The sequence below is a fragment of the Arachis hypogaea genome, chromosome 10 (genome assembly GCF_003086295.3).
Source record: "Arachis hypogaea cultivar Tifrunner chromosome 10, arahy.Tifrunner.gnm2.J5K5, whole genome shotgun sequence".
Classification (NCBI taxonomy): Eukaryota; Viridiplantae; Streptophyta; class Magnoliopsida; order Fabales; family Fabaceae; genus Arachis; species Arachis hypogaea.
In genome coordinates this window covers 43,534,108-43,552,138 of record NC_092045.1, presented here as the reverse complement: position 1 = coordinate 43,552,138, position 18,031 = coordinate 43,534,108, and the positions used below count along the sequence as shown (strand labels likewise).

The 18,031-nt window shown below is 38.7% G+C and overlaps 1 non-coding gene across 1 annotated transcript; it reads left to right on the top strand.

Moving 5' to 3' along the window:
- The first annotated feature begins 1,012 nt into the window (after positions 1–1,012).
- Positions 1,013–1,119, top strand: LOC112719118 (small nucleolar RNA R71). Its single transcript, XR_003161433.1, has one exon. It is a non-coding gene; the product is annotated as a small nucleolar RNA R71 (small nucleolar RNA).
- The last annotated feature ends 16,912 nt before the right edge of the window (positions 1,120–18,031 follow it).

Below are 18,031 nucleotides of genomic sequence, written 5' to 3'. Positions count from 1 at the left end.
CACCACCTTTAAGCCTTTGGGGAAAGGGTGCATATAGGTTATGTGTCTCCTTCTTCTTCTTCAGCTCTTCCTTGAGTGTGGGTTGAAGTGCATGGCTCCTTTCTTCCTGATTTTCCTTTTGATTGTCTTGGAGGTGTTCTACTTCATTCATACTCCTTTCATCACTTGTGGTGATCATCTTACATTCTTCCCACCTTACTTTCTTTGTTTCTCCTCTTGGGTTCTTCTCAGTGTCACTGGGAAATCCATCAGTGGGTTTGGGAATTTGTTGAGATAGATACCCTACTTGGGACTCCAGTCTCTTGATGTTTTCTCCTTGGTTTTTGATATTGGCTCGCACTTCTTCCTTAAACACCTTGTTATCTTGGACTTCTCTATATAGATTTTCAAGTAGAGCCTCAATATTTTAAAGTCTATCCCCTGTTAGTGATGGTGGGTTGAGATTAGGTGGTTGAGACGGGTGGTTAGGTGGTTGTTGATAGGATCTCTGTGAGGTATGTTGGTGAGTTGCATTGTTGTTGGAGTTGAGGTTGTGGCGTCTCTGGTCTTGACCTTGGTCTTGTTGATTTCCCCAACCAAAGTTGGGGTGATTTTTCCATCCAGAGTTGTAGGTTTTGGAGTATGGGTCATGGATTTGTCTAGGTGAGTTTCCAACATAGTTGGCTTGTTCCCAGTCACCTTCTTCTCCTATATTCACTCCTTCTTGAGTTGGTGATGAAGTGATGACTGCTGCAACTTGGTTTTCCTCCACCTTCTTGGTGAGATCTGTTGCTTGGTGATCATATTATTTTGAGCTAGCAATGCATCCATGTGATTCAGCTCCATTACTCCTCGAGTGTTACTTCTTTCATAGGCATAGAAGTAGTCATTCTTAGCTACTATTTCAATGACATCTATGGCTTCTTCAATGGCTTTCTTTTTGTTTAGAGAGCCCCCTGATGAATGATCTACAGCCTTCTTTGACTCATAGGAAAGACCTTTATAGAAAATGTGAAGTTGCACCCATTCATTGAACATATCTGGTGGGCATCTTCTTGTTAAGTCCTTGAACCTCTCCCATGCCTCATAGAGAGTCTCACCATCTTGTTGCCTAAAAGTCTGCACCTCAGCTCTCAGCCTGTTAATTCTTTGAGGAGGGTAGAATCTTGCCAAAAATTTGTTCACCATATCTTTCCAATTTGTCAAACTCTCCTTTGGAAAGGATTCAAGCCACTTGAATGCCTTGTCCCTGAGTGAAAAAGAGAACAACAGCAGCCTATAGACATCCGGGTGGACTCCATTAGACTTCACAGTGTCACAAATTCTCAGGAAGGTGGTTAGATGTTGATTGGGGTCTTCTTGAGCACTTCCTCCAAATGAGTAGTTGTTCTGAACAAGGGTGATGAGTTGGGATTTTAGTTCAAAGTTGTTGGCATGTATGGTGGGCTTCTGGATGCTACTTCCACAGTTTCCTGGATTTGGATTGATGTAGGAGCCTAGAACTCTCCTTTCTTGCCCAGCATGATTTGCAGGACCTTCTTTAGCATGGTTGTGAGCCTCTTCTTCATGATTGTTTTCCAAGTTCTCTTTCATGTTGGGTTCAAAATACTCTTCCTCTTCCTCAGCACCAACAACTCCTTTCCCTCTTGCTTCCCTCCTTAATCTCCAGAGGGTTCTCTCAGATTCTAAATCAAAGGAAGTTGAGGTTCCCCCTCTTCTCCATGTCATACAACTAACAAAACATGTAGCAAGAGATAAAATGAAGATGTTATTCTTGTTAGAGTGATTGTTAGTGTGAGTGACGCAAATTATCAAACAGTTAGTGGGTTAGTGAGCAGAATTGTAGATAATAACAAAGAAAGAAAGAAAAACAGAGAGGGTATAGGGGATGAGGAAGAAGTTAAACAAAGTGAAAATAAATGATTGAATAAAATAAACAAATAAGGGAAAAATGCTCAATCTAGTGAGCTTCCAACTTAATCATTGTTGATACAAAATAAATCCCCAGCAACGGCGCCATAAACTTGATGCACAAAAACTTGTCTCTCAACAAATTTCCTTTGGCAAGTATACCGAATTCGTCGTCAAGTAAAAACTCACAATAGAGTGAGGTCAAATCCCATAGGGATTGATTGGTTAAGCAACTTTAGTTAGAAGAGTATGCTAGTTGAGCTAAACAGAGTGTAGTTTGAGAATTGTAGAAAATTAAATGACGGAAAAGTAAATAGCAAAAATTAAAGTGCAGAATCTTAAATGGGGATTTGGGGTAATGAGCATGAAAATAAATGACAGAAAATAAAGAGAATGGGTAAGATCAGAAATGGGGAATTCATTGGGCTCAGGAGATGTTGTATTCTTCGGATCAAGTTCATTTTCATCTCTTCCTCAATCAATGCATCTATTGATCTCCTTGGCAATCTTAGGTGATTGGATTCCAATTCCTTGGTAATCCAATCTCTCTAAGCTTGAACAATTGCCCAATTCCTTGATTTAATTGCTCAATGGAAGAGATGAAGTATGGTCACTGATTATACTGATGGTGTTTTTGCGAAAAATGAATTTTCCAACACACAAATCCGACCGGCAAGTGTACCGGGTCGTATCAAGTGATAATAACTCACAAGAGCGAGGTCGATCCCACAGGGATTGATGGATCAAGCAACTTTAGTGGGTGATTAGTTTAGTCAAGCTAACATTGAAGGGATATTGGATGAAATGTAGCCAACAGAATTGTAAATGACATGAAATTTAAAGTTGCAGAAAGTAAAATTGCATAAAACTTAAAGTGCAAGAAAGTAAAATAGCTGAAACTTAAATTGCACGAAAAGTAAATTGCATTAAATGTAAAGGGGATTGGGTGCATGAAATTTAAAATTCAACAAGAAAATGTAAAGAGCAATCAAGCAGAGAAGTAAAAGATGAAATAAGTGCAGCAGATTTAAACAGAAATGGAAAATTTCTTGAAGAAGCAACACAGAACGTAATTAAGCTCAATTGTGAAATTTAAAGAGACAAATGAAGATCTCAGGGAATCAAAGAGACTAGAAAACAAGTCTAGATCTCAATCCCTTCCATGATCCAACAGCAAACAAGATGCAGGAAAATTAAAGATGAAAGCAATGAAGAAAACTTTGATTCAAATCACAATTCACTTGAAAGTTTGCAGAAGAAGAACAAGAGAAGTTGTAGATGGAGAATGAAAACAGAATTTCTTCCAATCTCCACCCAAGATTCAAAATAGAAAATGAAAACTACGAGAGAGTTCTCAAATCCTAATGCTCCCTAGTGGAGCTAGCCCCTCTAATGGAGCCTCCTATTAGAGCCAACCTCCCCTCTGAAATGAGAATGATGCCCTTTATATAGGCTTCTTTTATAAAATGAAAATAAAATAAAATTGAAATTAAAAACAAATTCACAAAAATGAAATTCCTAATCTAGCTTCTCTGTGTGCCTTTGAGTCATGTTGAGTGGGCTTTTGCTTGCTTTGGATTTGAGGGAGAATGGGTCTTGGATGGCCTTGATTCAATTTGGTGAGGAATTGAATTTATATGAAATTGAACTTTTGGCCCATGATTATTTGCTCCCAGGAGGCTGCCCTGCCCTTGTGGAGGGCAGAGCAGGGAAGCCTTGTGTAAGGATCCAACTAGCGTGCCAAGTTTTGGGAGGGGCATCAGGATGCTGCCCTGCCCTTGTGGATGGCAGGGCAATGTTGCCATGATGCACCAAGCCTTGCCTCCCTGCCCGTGCTGTGATCGTGCTGGCCGTGCCAAGTTGTGTGCGCGCCCAAGCTCCTTGTCTTTACTTCCTTGAAGGTCTTGTGTTCGAACCTTGGTGAAAGCACTTGAGGAGCAATTTTTCCTTGATTTTCCATGAAGAGAGCACGACATTGCCCTACTCTCCAAGAGGGCAGAGCAGAAAAATGAGCGGTACTTTGCTTTGGAGTGAGGCTCCAGCTTCGAGCCTTGGTGGAAGCACTTTGGTTTATTTTCGCTTATTTTTGGCCCATAAAGATGCCTTTCACTCATGCCCCAATTGTACGCCAAATATGGATTGCTATATATCGTTGGAAAGCTATGAATGTCAGCTTTCCAACGCAATTGAAAGCACATCAATCGGACGTTTGTAGCTCAAGTTATAGCCCTTTGAAGTAGGCATGGTCATGCTGTGAGCGCCCAGTTTTTACCTTAGCGAAAATTCTTGCTTCCAACCTCACTTTGCATCACAATATTGCTCTGCCCTTGGCAAGAGCAGGGCAGTGTGTGCTGATTGCCTATTCTCCTTTAATTTGGTCATGGGCCACGCTTTTAAAAGCGTGGCCTAAGGCTCCAAAGTGTGCTCCAACTTCAAAGTGTGTTTCAAAGCTCTTTTTTTTTCCTTTTTTTGTGCTTCTTTGCTTCTTTTTCTTCTTATTTCCTACAAGATTTATAAAATTAAAATATCAAGAAAATATATCATTTAAGTACAAAAGCATTCAATATTTAAGCACAAATCATCAATTTCTTGTGTGAAAAAGCATAGAAAAATAGGTATATGATGACTTGTTATCACAACACCAAACTTAAATCTTGCTTGTCCCCAAGCAAGAAAAGAATCATGCAATAGAAATTGACAATCCAAGGTAAGAAGAGTAGCAAGTTAATGTTCATGGCAAGCTAGTTTTCTATGCATGCTACAATTACAAAAGAGATGTAAATGATTGATGCTTCTATCTAGCTTATTTTATGAAATCGTTTTCTTATATTTCTTCCTTGAAACAAGCTTTTGATTTTTTTTAGCTTCTCCTTTTGGGTGCTTTGCCCCATGAGTTAATAACAAAGCTACGACTTCTAAATGCTTTGTTTTCAAGTATTACCACTTGATACATAAGCACCACAAGCATTTAATTAGAGGACTTCATTAAGCTCATTTTTCTTTTCTTTTCTTGACTCTCTAATCATTGATGCTCAGAGCCTTGAGCTTTGAGGGAGTGCTTTTGCGCTTGAGCCTAGCCTTGACTTCTGAGTGTTTTGTTTTCAAGCATTTGGCTTGATACATAAACACCACAAGCACTTAGCAAATAAATTGCCATTGGTACTCAGAGCCTTCAGCTTTCTCATTCTTTCCCTTTTTCTTTTCTTGCTTTAATTGTATTTGCTTCTTCAAGGTTTTCATGATTTCAAAAGATTTCACAAAATGTACTAGATGAAAAACTTCAATTAAATAAAATCCAATGCAATTGAGCAACAATCAATCATACTAGCTTTCCAATACTTGTATGCACATGCTAAATTCTTCTTTAATGCCTTGTTTGTTTATGATCATGATGCTTTACTGCTTTTGAACTCACAGGATTCAAGTTGGTAGTTAAAATGCCACAACAACATATTATAAATCAAAATTCAAGCTATGCTTATTCATACACACATGTATACGGAGAAGGTAAAGACAATCATGCAGTTTATGAAACAAATGAGAGGAAAAGGAACATTACAACCTTGTAGTTCATCTTCTCTATTGTTGTCATTTTCCTCCCATTTTCCTCCTTCCCATACCAAACTCAAAATGCTTGTTCATCCTCAAGCAATAATTAGAACAATGGCTATGGGGCTAAGATGGATCATGAATGTCTTACACAATGAAATGTTAGTAGTACATATGTTTCAAGCAAGCAAAATTGAGGATAACAATCAAGGCACAGAGAAATAAAAACACTATGATTGCAAACATAAGATGGTGTGCATGATACATTGCATAAAAAAATATATAAGTGGCACACCAAACTTAGTGTGACACTTTCACTTGGAATCAATGCAAGTATCCAGTAAAGATTTGAAGCAAATTGTGTTGCATAGCAACACCAAACTTAGAATGCAATCATATGTCCACTTATTTGAATTAAAACCAAGCAAATGAAACTATTATTTATTAATTACAATAACCAAGCTAAGAATCTATCATTAATAAAGCTCTCTTGGTAATGTATTAACAAACACAGTAAATAAGCAAACTAAAATGAAAGCATTAAAAACAAAGAATTAACTAAAGTAAACAGAATAACAAAATATCAAACCAAAAGAAAATTAACACTGCAAAGACATTATGGTTATGCAGACAAGTGGTGTTGCTGAATGATTTGCATAGAAAAATAGGTGGCACACCAAACTTAGAATCTTGGTGTGTCACTTTCATTTTTTTGATTTGATGCAATCATCCAAAAAGATTGAAAACAATGTGTTGCATGGCAACACCAAACTTAGAATGTAACCATATGCCAATTTATTGAATTTAAACAAAGTAAAGAAAGAAAACAAAGCAGAGAAGAGAAATTATACCTACGGTTGGGTTACCTCCCAACAAGTGCTCTTTTAGTGTCATTAGCTTGACATGTTGTTCTTCACTTTCTTCCTCTTCTTGCAGTTTGTTAAGAGGAATGACCTCAAAGGAGGGAAAGATTCAGCTAGTGTCCCTTGTCTTGGCTTTTCCTCAGCAAGCTTCCTTTTGCAAATGGCTTGATTGATCTTGCTTGCTGGATTAGGGACAGTATTGGTGTTCTTGCTAGTTGCCTTCACTTCTTTAGATTCAAGACTTGGTTGCTGTGTGATTATTGGAGTGATTTCTTCATTAAGAGCCTCTTGCATTGGTGGTTCCATGAGCTTTTCCTCTTTGCACTTCTCCACTTCAATTGAATGTGACTTTTCTGGAACGACTTCCTCACTTTCTTTCTCCTCCACTTCTTTCTTTGCACTCAACATTTGACTTAATAGTTCTTTTATGGAGGAGGTTTGTTGTTCTTCCCAAGATTTCTTCATCTCCTCTTCATATTTTTCGATCACAGATTCAAAGGAAGTTTGTGAGGGTTGTGAGTGTTCATGTTTCTTTGTCACCTCAAGTGGCTTTTGTGAATATAAAATCCTTGGCTCATGTTCCTCATCTTTCATTGCAATTTCACTTGACACAAGGACCTTTTGTTCTTGTTTTTCCACTTCTTCTCTCACAAATTGATTTTTACTGTTTGATGGTTCTAAGTGTTTCCTTATGTTCTCCAGGTGCTCATTTGTCCTCTGACGGAGGATTTCTTTCCTTTTCCAGGCTTGTTCTTGTCTTACAAAAAATCCTCTGGACTTTTGAAGGAGATCCTCTTAATCACAATTTGAAGAATTATTGAACTCATCACAGTATGGATTACTAAGATTTCTTTGATTTTGACTTTCCCAGCCACAATATGAGTAGTTGTTAGACTCATCAAAATCTGGATCATATTGTGTCTCTGGAAGGTGTCCCATTTTAACTGATTGTTCACATTCTTCTTGATATGTCCAGACACCATGAGGATAATGATATAAGTCATTCTGTGGTTCTGGACAGTATCTCATGTGCTCAGCTTGATCAATTTGTCACTCTGGAGCAAGTCTCCATTGATTGAAGTGCTCATAATTTGTATCTTCTTGGTGATATTCCCAACCATCATTAGAATAATGACTTGAATCATATTGTGATGGTGGGCAATATCCCATGAAGTTTGTTTGATTAAAAGATGAGTTGAACTCCATTTGAATTTTGTAAAACACAACACCAATGAAAATTGAAATTACTCATATCAGATATGAGTTTTGCTTAGTGAGGCAAAAACACAAACACCTTGGTTTCAACTTTAAAAGAGAGAACAAAAAAAGGAAAATGCTTGATCTAGACTTCTCGCCCACTTAATCATTGTTGATCTAATCAATCCCCGGCAACGGCGCCAAAAACTTGATGGTGTTTTTGCGAAAAACGAATTTTCCAACACACAAATCCAACCGGCAAGTGTACCGGGTCGCATCAAGTAATAATAACTCACAAGAGTGAGGTCGATCCCACAGGGATTGATGGATCAAGCAACTTTAGTGGGTGATTAGTTTAGTCAAGCTAACATTGAAGGGATATTGGATGAAATGTAGCCAACAGAATTGTAAATGACAGGAAATTTAAAGTTGCAGAAAGTAAAATTGCATAAAACTTAAAAGTACAAGAAAGTAAAATAGCTGAAACTTAAATTGCACAAAAAGTAAATTGCTTTAAATGTAAAGGGGATTGGGTGCAGGAAATTTAAAATTCAACAAGAAAATGTAAAGAGCAATCAAGCAGAGAAGTAAAAGATGAAATAAGTGCAGCAGATTTAAACAGAAATGGAAAATTGAATGAAGAAGCAACACAGAATGTAATTAAGCTCAATTGTGAAATTTAAAGAGACAAATGAAGATCTCAGGGAATCAAAGAGACTAGAAAACAAGTCTAGATCTCAATCCCTTCCTTGATCCAACAGCAAACAAGATGCAGGAAAATTAAAGATGAAAGCAATGAAGAAAACTTTGATTCAAATCACAATTCACTTGAAAGTTTGCAGAAGAAGAACAAGAGAAGTTGTAGATGGAGAATGAAAATAGAATTTCTTCCAATCTCCACCCAAGATTCAAAACAGAAAATGAAAACTAAGAGAGAGTTCTCAAATCCTAATGCTCCCTAGTGGAGCTAGCCTCTCTAATGGAGCCTCCTATTAGAGCCAACCTCCCCTCTGAAATGAGAATGATGCCCTTTATATAGGCTTTTTTTACAAAATGAAAATAAAATGAAATTGAAATTAAAAACAAATTCACAAAAATGAAATTCCTAATCTAGCTTCTCTGTGTGCCTTTGAGTCATGTTGAGTAGGCTTTTGCTTGCTTTGGATTTGAGGGAGAATGGGTCTTGGATGGCCTTGATTCAATTTGGTGAGGAATTGAATTTATATGAAATTGAACTTTTGGCCCATGATTATTTGCTCCCAAGAGGCTGCCCTGCCCTTGTGGAGGGCAGAGCAGGGAAGCCTTGTGTAAGGATCCAACTAGCGTGCCAAATTTTGGGAGGGGCATCAGGATGCTGCATTGCCCTTGTGGAGGGTAGGGCAATGTTGCCATGATGCACCAAGCCTTGCCTCCCTGCCCGTGCTGTGATGGTGCTGGCCGTGCCAAGTTGTGTGCGCGCCCAAGCTCCTTGCCTTTACTTCCTTGAAGGTATTGTGTTCGAACCTTGGTGAAAGCACTTGAGGAGCATTTTTCCTTGATTTTCCATGAAGAGAGCACGACATTGCCCTGCTCTCCAAGATGGCAGAGCAGAAAAAATGAGCGCTACTTTGCTTTGGAGCGAGGCTCCAGCTTTGAGCCTTGGTGGAAGCACTTTGATTTATTTTCACTTATTTTTGGCCCATAAAGATGACTTTCACTCATGCCTCAATTATACGTCAAATATGGATTACTATATATCTTTGGAAAGCTCTGAATGTCAGCTTTCCAACGCAACTAGAAGCACATCAATCGGACGTCTGTAGCTCAAGTTATAGCCCTTTGAAGTTATATTGCTCTGCCCTTGGCAAGAGCAGGGCAGTGTGTGCTGATTGCCTATTCTCCTTTAATTTGGTCATGGGCCACGCTTTTAAAAGCGTGGCCTAAGGCTCCAAAGTGTGCTCCAACTTCAAAGTGTGTCCCAAAGCTCTTTTTTTCTCCTTTTTTTGTGCTTCTTTGCTTCTTTTTCTTCTTATTTCCTACAAGATTTATAAAATTAAAATATCAAGAAAATATATCATTTAAGTACAAAAGCATTCAATATTTAAGCACAAATCATCAATTTCTTGTGTGAAAAAGCATAGAAAAATAGGTATATGATGACTTGTCATCATATACCACATGTATTTCCAAATCAAAGTGTTGGGAGGATTACATGTCACTATATCCGCCCAGACCCCAATTTGGTCCAACATGAGAAAGCAATTCTAGCATGATTTCCTCATCCCTTTTCCAAGGCTCAGAGGAGATCCAATTATGGAGAGCTTCTTTTCCAAGACAACTAACCAATTGAATTAAGATCGAAAGCTTTCTAGCAAATCAAAAGAGAATAAAGAAGAAGAGAATGAAAACTATAATTGATCCATCAAATTACAATAGAGCTCCTTAACCCAATGAAAGGGATTTAGTTGTTCATAGCTCTAGAAATGGAAAATGGTAGAAAATAATACATCCCAGCTAAAAGTGCAGAAAAGTAAATATACAGAGAGTAGTTATCCAAAGTGTCAAGCCTCTTTTCTAGTTCAAAACTACTCCTATATATACTACTCCTCTTGATCCTCTAGTGAGTTCTTCAAGTCTTGGATGTGGGCTTTGGATCTTGAGTTGAAGCAGTTCCAATCTTTAGTGGGCCCACCTTACAGAGAAGTATGAATTAGGCATGGGCGTTAGTGAAGTTAACGTTAAGTGACATTGTGGGTTCGAGAACGTTAGTGGCAATCATAATTTTCACTAATGTTCCAACCCCATATAGCCTACGTTAACTCCAACGTTAGTGGCACTAACGTGACCACTAACGTTGCCGTGTAAATCTTCGCTAGCATTATTGGGACTCACCTTTCCCTACGTTAGAGTTCACGTTAGTGTAACTAACGTGGCTCTTAACGTGGCTATGCCTCACCTTCGAGAGCATTAGTGACATTTACCTTTGTTACTAACGCTCAAAGTGCCCCTACTCTCCACGTTAGGGCTCACGTTAACTAAGTTAACGTGGCCACTAACGTGGTAGTAATGCCATCTTCCAACGTTAGTAACAAAGGTGAGTGTCACTAACGCTGGCTCATCAATCTCAGCTCTATGTTAACTTTCACGTTAGTGGTCTTAACGTGACCACTAACGTGGGAAATGCTAGTTGATCCAACGTTAGTGACAAAGGTGAGTGTCACTAACGTTGGCATTGTTCCTCTCTTCCACGTTAGATTTCACGTTAACTAAGTTAACGTGACTCTTAATGTGGCTCATTGCCAAATCTTGGAACGTTAGTGGTGTTCGCGTTTACCAGTAACGTTGGAGCTTTCTTTTGTCTCCACATTAACTACCACGTTAACTTAGTTAACGTGGCAATTAACATGGGCTTATGATGGCTTCGCGGGCGTTATTGGTGATCACTTTTCTCCTTAATGTTGCAAGCTATTTACCATTCCACGTTAGTGGTCACGTTAACCAGATTAATGTGAGTACTAACGTGGTTCTTCCTTGCTTCTTTTGTCCTGAAATCAAGCAAATAAAGTGCATCAAAGCTCTAGCCAAAGTCATGAGATTATGCATCATCAATTTATCATTCAATTCGAGCAAAATCCTCATAAAATCATGTGAAATTCACAATAGTTGCCTAAATCAAGGTGTAAGTGTATTTTCATCCAAAACTTGCCTTATTCACTAAGAAAATGCATGAAACTACCTTAAAACAGTAAAGAAAAGGTCAGTGAAACTGGCCTAGATGCCCTGGCATTAAAGAGCAAGTGATTGAGGATGACAATGAGCAAGAAGAAAACAAGAATGCCAAGGAATTAGAGGTTTTCCTCATTGGAGAGGTTCCAAAGTGACCAATGAAGCCATGCAAAATCCCACTTAGGACTATAAACCAAAGTGCTTGGTGGGAGACACCCCACCATGGTAACATTGTTCCAACTTTATCTCTTGTTTATAGCTTTTTGAATTAGTTGCTTTCATGTGATATGATGATTAGTTTAGTTTTGATTTGGTAAATCTTGAATTGGATAAGTTGAATTGCTTGTGGATTATGAATTTGTGCTTGTTTGTATGATTTGGGGTTGGTATGTTGATACACTAAGGGTAGGTACCTTAGTTTTGAAAAGAAATTTTTTTTTTGAAACAGGGCATCTGTGCGTACGCAGCCTGCTTTGCGTGCGCAAAAAATTGCATTTTTTGCCGCGTGTGCGAGCCCACAGATATGTGCGTCCACACACCCCTTGCAGTGCCCTCTGGTCGTAGCGCCAGCACAGCCTGTGCGTGGGCGCTGCCTTGTTTTTCTTGTCCTGTGCGTGCGCACCGCTTTGTGCATACGCACGCATTCCCCTTATTGCATTGTCTGTGTGGCCGTACAGACGTGTGCGTCTGCACACCTTTTGACAGCCCCTCTGGTGGGAGCATTGGAACGGCCTGTGCGTGTGAACAACCCTCCCCAATCTTTGCTTTCGTGCGTGCACACGGACCTGTGTGCGCACGCACACATGATTCTTCCCTCAAGCAAATTCTCTTTATTTGTAAAAAAAAAGACAGAAAATTTTTCTGTGCGAGCGCATGCCCCTGTGCGCCCGCATGTCTTAGTGCAACCCCTCTGATGGGAGCGATCGCACGCTCTGTGCGCTTGCATCCCCTCCTTTCTGTGTCTTGTGCGTACGCACAAACCCCTCTATCTTGCGACCTCTGTGCGTGTGCTCCCTACTGTGCATCCACACACTCTATTACACCCTCTCTGATCGCAGCGATCATACACTGTGTGCGCTCGCACCCCTCTAATTCTTGCTTTTTGTGCATGCGCACAGGCCTCTTTGCATGCGCACACGACTCATTCTGGGCGATAACAGGGCAACCTGCCCTGTAGAGCAGCAGTTTTCTTTTTTTTCCTCCTCACTGCTGCTGCTCCTTTCTCCTTCTTTGCCCATCCTTCAGGCGCTACCGCCGGCCTCTGCCATCATCAACCCGCCGCTGTTAGCCGCTCTCTTGTTCTCTTTCACTCTCTCTCACTCTCTCTCTCTCTCTCTCTCTCTCTCTCTCTCTCTCTCTCTCTCTTTCTTCTCTTTTCTTTCTTTCTCTCTTTCCCTTCTCGTTTCTCTCTTCACCACCGGTGAGTTCTTCTCCTCTGGTGTTTTTTCGCGAAACCAACTGCCATGAGTTCGCAGTGGCTAGAAGAAGTGCCATTGGTTTTTTTTCCCTTAATTCTTCTTTTCTTCAACCTTTAATCTTCAGGTTTTTATTTTTCTTTTTATGTTGATTTTTGCAATAGTTTTTATTTTCTTTCCATGTTGTTTAGATTAAATTGATTTCTTTCTTTGTTCTTCCTTGTATTGCAAGTGTTGATATTTGACTATGGGTTGATTATGATTAAAATTTGAGCTTACTTGTGATAAGTTTGCACATTGCATACCAAATGTTTGATAAAATGCCTCTATGAACATTTTCTTTGATGCATATGACATGGCCATCATATGCTTTCAATTTATCTTTTGATCGGCATATTCTATGAATTGTGCATCTTCAATTGTGACGCTTGATGATAATTAAGTTGAATTTACCAATGCATCCCCTTATTTGTATGCTTTAAGCTCTAACCACCCACAGCTTTCATGACTTGTGTACTTTATTGATGGGTAATTTTGGTTACAAATGCATTGTGTTTGTGGAATTCAAGTTTCATTGTTCACCTTGGAATTGTAATTACGTAACCACCTTACAAATGTTCAACCTTTGATGATGTCTTGATCAAACATCTTTTGTCTTTAAATTAAGAACATTGTACATGTGATTACCACTTTTTGAGGATGAACATTTGACGTTTCACTTTGGGTGAATGGTTATTGTTGTTGTACAACTTCTTTTTGCTAATGTGCTTTTACACCGACAACCTCAATGACCATTCCACTCAAAGAATTCGAAGCATTTGGTGCTTACTTGAAGTTGGTTTGTTGACATTTGCAACTTAAGCACTTAATTGAGAAGTATTGAGCTTTGTTTGGTTAATATGTGATTGCCGTTGTAACTGGCCGGTGTGTGTGTTCCAACTGCGTGCACCATTGTAATATACACACCTTCTTTCTTGTGGATCACACTATTTTCACGCTTCTAATTAAGAATTTGGTTTTCTTGATTTTACTAGTGCGTCCTCATTGATGTTATATTGTTGTTGCCCTATGATCTTAAAAATCTTTTATTTTCATTTTAGGATGCGAAAGAAAGGTAAAGCCCCAGTCAGTCCACCGGTTGTGCAACCTACAACTCGTCAACCTAGGTTGAACTTCATGGATCGCCCAAGTGAAAAACCAACTGCCTTTGTTAACTGAAGAGCCAACTTCCAATATGAAGGACTTGAGAAAAGGACAATCCATTGGGAGTGGACGCTAAAGGTTCCAAGCAAATACAAGGCGGTCATCCATGAACGAATTGCCTCACTTCATTGGGAATTTCTTGAGCAAGGCCTAATTGAGGTTAATGAAACCATGGTGCAGGAATTTTATGCCAACTACCAATCTTGGGAGGCAGAATTGGTATTCCTTCGGGGAAAAAGGTTGGACACTTCCAACCAAGCTCTAGAAGCTCTTCTGAAGATCACCGACATTCTGCCCAAGAAAAATGACTATCTAAGAATCAAAGCGAATGTGTTCAAGGGGAGGATGTCTTTGGCTCCTATTCTTGAGAGAATTGGCCGTCCCGGTGCTTCATGGGAGTTTAACAAGGGGAGGAAATCTGTTCCCACTAGTATTGCTTACTTTAATTTGAATGCTGAGGCTCGTATTGGGCATCAAATTGTGGCGGACTACATCATTCCCAGCACCCATGCTACCCATGTCAGATTTAGAACTGCTTTGCTACTTTGGACTATTATGGAAGGAAAGAACATAGCTATTACACCTTTGATGCGTAAATCGATTTGGAAACTCATTGAGAAAAAGAAGATTAACATCCCTTTTTCATCGATGGTGATGCGCTTAGCAATGGCAGTGGGGTAGAGAGGAAACCAACGAACATCATGTTCGAGATCCCAAGAGGCAACAAGTTCATTCCGAGGGAAGATTTGGAAGGATCAATAAAGAAAACACCCTCTAAGAGGAGGATACCCACAGCACCACTATCAGGTCTACCAACTTCATCAACTCCTTTACCGATTCTCGGATCTCTTTCGGATTTATACCAAGATATTTTGCACAATATCCACCACATGGAGCATCTAGAGCACAAGCATTTCGAGTGGATAGCGGCAAAGCTAGAAGGAATAGACCACGGCCCAACTCTTAAGGCTTTATCCGAGCTAGTTAGGGAGGAGCATGATGAAGGTGACGAACCCATTTCCGAGACAACCAACTGAAGGTGGACCCCGAAGTTCTCATTCACTTGGATTGTAAGCATGCACGGAGGACCGTGCACGAACTAAATGCAGGGGAGGATCAACGACTTCGAGAGGGGTAAAAATTTCACTTTTCAAAACACTTTGCAATTCTCTTGTAGTTCTTTTTCTTCATTTTGAGTAACTTTATATCTAGTTCACCTTGTTTGGATTGTTTGTAAATATTTCTTCATCGTTTATGGTTATTTGGTAGTTAATGCTTGCATGTTGCATGATACAGTGAATAAGTTGGTGAACACCAAGGAATTTCCATGAAATCTTTCTTAGGGTGTACCATTGATTGAATTGAAGAAACGTTTGGTGTTTTTTTTTCAACTTGCTTAGAGTATTTTGTTTATAGAACATAGAAAAGAGCTAGAACAACATACCTTCTGAGATTTAAGCTCTAATAGATGGTTGCATTTTTTTCAACCATAATGTTTGTTCTTGTGCGATTGTACTCCTTTTTTATTGTGATCAATGATTTACATGACTCTTTATGTCCTGTATTTGTTGTTTGGATGCATTTAGTATGATTGAGGCCATCTTTGATGTTAAACTCACCAACCTATATGGCCAACCCTTACATTCACCTTTGTGAACCTCTTTTGAGCCTATGAATCCCTTTTTTTTTATGGCTGTGCACATTACTCCCCTTAAGCAAAAACCCCTTTATGTCCCTGAATTACTCTTTGATTAGCTTGGGAGGATTAGTGTGTATATTCTAAGTGTGGGAGAATTCTTGGGAAACATTGGTAATAAAGACATGAACTCATTGTGGAAAATTTTAGGCAATTAGATAATGCTCATGTATTTCATTAATTAGGGCATGTGCATCTATAGTTCAAGTTAAAAAAAAAACTTGTGCATAATAGAATATAAAATGAATAAAAAGTGGAGATAAAGGATGCATATGTTCATGTTTTGAAAGGAGCATGAGGTGGGATAGGAGAAAAATGGGTGGATAGGTTGTATTGTTATGTGTATATAGGTGATATAGGATTAGGTGGACACTTAAGCTAATCAAAGAACTAATTCTTTAAGTCCACTTAACCATATTCATCCTACCTAAATCCTAGCCCCATTACAACCCTCCAAAGACCTCATGATATTTGTTTTTCATGCATTAAATACTAGTTGATTGTTAGATGTATTGCAAATCTTTGAAAAGCATGATAAAAGGAGAATTGAGTGATTAAACCCTAAACACTGAGCGAATTGAGTGGATACACATCTGATGAGGTTTTCGATCGCTCAATTCAATGTTCTTACACCTCATATTGTATCTCCTTGCAAATTGTTTGATTGGATAGGTTTGGAAACTTCAATTCAATTCTTTGGACATTGATTTTAGCGCATGAACTCTTTGCATTGGCCCTAATTCCTTCTTGTGATGGATTAGATTTTCATGGTTCGTTTCTACCATCTTTTAGCATAGTACATATTGGTAAATAGCGTTAGGATAGTTGCATGCATTTAGGTAGTATATAGAATAAGTTGTTTTCTCTTTCATCTATCTCCTTTGAGTATGTTGAGCATGAGGACATGCTAGTGTTTAAGTGTGGGGGAATTAATGAATCCATATTTGATGATGATTTTTAGTTGAAATTGAATGGATTTTATCATATAAACTTGTACTTATTCCCTTAAATAGCATGCTTTTGAACTTTCCTCCTAATTTTTGCTTGATAATGAAAACATGCTCTTTTATGCCTAATTTTACCTATTTTATTCCATTTTCCTTCCATTCGATGCCTTGATATTGTTTGTGAGTGATTTTAGATATATAAGGTAGGAATGTCTTGGAGAAAATAGAAGAAGAGCATGCAAAGTGGAGGAAGCATGAAGAATCAAAGGAGAAGAGCACAACGATGTGTGCGTACGCACAGCCATAAAAAAAAAGCCATGCGCATGTGTGAGCCTCTTCGTGAGCGCTGCACATCCATTCAAGCATCGCCTAGTTTGCGTGCGCACAACTTTTTGTGCGTGCGCACAGGAAGAGATTTTTGGCAGAGTGTGCGTGCGCACACGTTTGTGCGTACGGACAGGTGGCTGCACATGTCTTCATTAAAATTGCACGTGACTCGCAATTTTGGTGGATTGGAGGCCTATTTCTGAAGCCATTTAGCTCATATTGAAGGGGAAATGAAGGGGATACCGTAGGAAAACATTAGGGTAACTTAGGAGTAGTATAAGGAAGCTTTAGTATGGTTTTTCTCTAAGTTTTTCATCATCTCTACTAGGGTTTATACTAGGCTTTTACATTCAAGTTCCATTTCCAATCTTTATCTTGGATTTTGCTAGCTTTCATTGTAAGCATCTCTTTGTTACTACTCTTTATAGCTGCATTGTTCTTGCTCTTTCTTAGATTTCAAGTTATAGTTCAATTTTACTTCTCTCTTGCAATTTCAATTTCTTGTTGATGAATTTGATGATTGATATTTGTTACATGCTTTCTTGAGTTGTTATTGTTGATTGAGATTATTTGTTGCTTTTAGTTTCAAGCATTTATCTCATTTTTTCCCATGTTTAATGTTTTTGCCCACCAAGTGTTTGACAAAATGTCACCCTTGGTATTAGGCTAATTTTTTATCTCTTGGCTTGGGTAACGTGAGAAATTGGGTTCCTAGAGTTGGAATGCCCAACATTTAGTGTCAATTCTTGGATTGTTAATTGTTTTTGTTCCCACTAACGCTAATTTGTTGCTAAGGCAATTAGCAAGCAATTTAGGATTTGTGGGCTAAGAACACTGATGCTCATTTAACTTACTCTTCGATGTGAGGGTTAACCAAGTGAGATTAATCCATTTTAATTCTCATAGTTATTGTTCCTACAAGGAAAGGACCCTTAGCTCACTCCAAGCCAAGATACCTTTTATGTCTTAAATCTTTTATACATATTTACATTGATCCCTTTTATATACCTTACTTGTCTATATTACATAGTTAGTTCTTTAATCCCTTTAGTAGTTCATTTGTTACAATTTTGAATGTTCTTTTATTTCTTCATATGTTATCTTTTTATTAAAAATCCCTTGATCACCACAACCGAAATTGTACACTCATTGATCTCAAGTGTGCTTGGGAGACGACCCGGGAACTAAACACTCCCGAAATTGAATTGGTTTTGAATTGTGACATTGTTTTGAATTCAA